We start from the raw sequence: 553 nt of genomic DNA, 5'->3' as shown, positions 1-553 counted from the left end.
AAGTTTACAGACAAAATTATAAATATAAAAATACAGAAAATCAAATTACAATAAGAGCAGAGTGGAAGCCTTCAAAATAAAATGAAAATAAAAACAATAAGAAATGAAATAAAATAGATATATCACATAAAGGGAAGTCTATAAAAATGGGTTTTATGAAGTTTCTGTCCAACAATGAAAAATAATAAAAGCTGAGCTAAATTCCCAACCAGCTTTTATTCTGAAAACCGGAAACAGGGCGTGTTGCTGTGATGTAACTGACGGCAGCTTCATCATAAAGCGCGATCAGCTGATGGGAACTGACTCACCACTTCCCGGACAACATGTAGGACCACATCGAGCCGAGAACACAGAGAACTGGATTTTACTCTCCGGACTCAGATTCTGCTGAGGTGGATCGGTCCGAGCCGCCTGGATCCGGATTCAGGTACCGATCACATGTATCGATCAGAGGGCGGGCAGTAAAACAAAACAAACACAGAAGTTTCATCAAAGTTTCACCAGGATCACATGTGCTGGTGATTCCCTCCTCTGTCACAGGTTAAACAGAAGA

General features: G+C 40.0%; 1 protein-coding gene across 2 annotated transcripts in view; it reads left to right on the top strand.

Annotated features, from left to right (window-relative positions):
• The first annotated feature begins 268 nt into the window (after positions 1-268).
• Positions 269-553, top strand: part of LOC127362966 (zinc transporter ZIP1) — a 7093-nt gene continuing 6808 nt past the window's right edge. The window contains exon 1 of one of the 2 annotated variants that reach the window (XM_051399387.1): positions 269-427. The gene's annotated coding sequence lies outside the window, so the exon portion shown is untranslated. Of the gene's footprint in view, positions 428-462; positions 541-553 lie in introns of those variants that run through there. The other variant, XM_051399388.1, reaches the window with a different exon arrangement.

The sequence above is a fragment of the Dicentrarchus labrax genome, unplaced genomic scaffold, assembly GCF_905237075.1.
Source record: "Dicentrarchus labrax unplaced genomic scaffold, dlabrax2021, whole genome shotgun sequence".
NCBI lineage: Eukaryota > Metazoa > Chordata > Actinopteri > Moronidae > Dicentrarchus > Dicentrarchus labrax.
The sequence above is the reverse complement of the archived record's forward strand: the minus strand, read 5'-3'. Positions and strand labels throughout refer to the sequence as shown.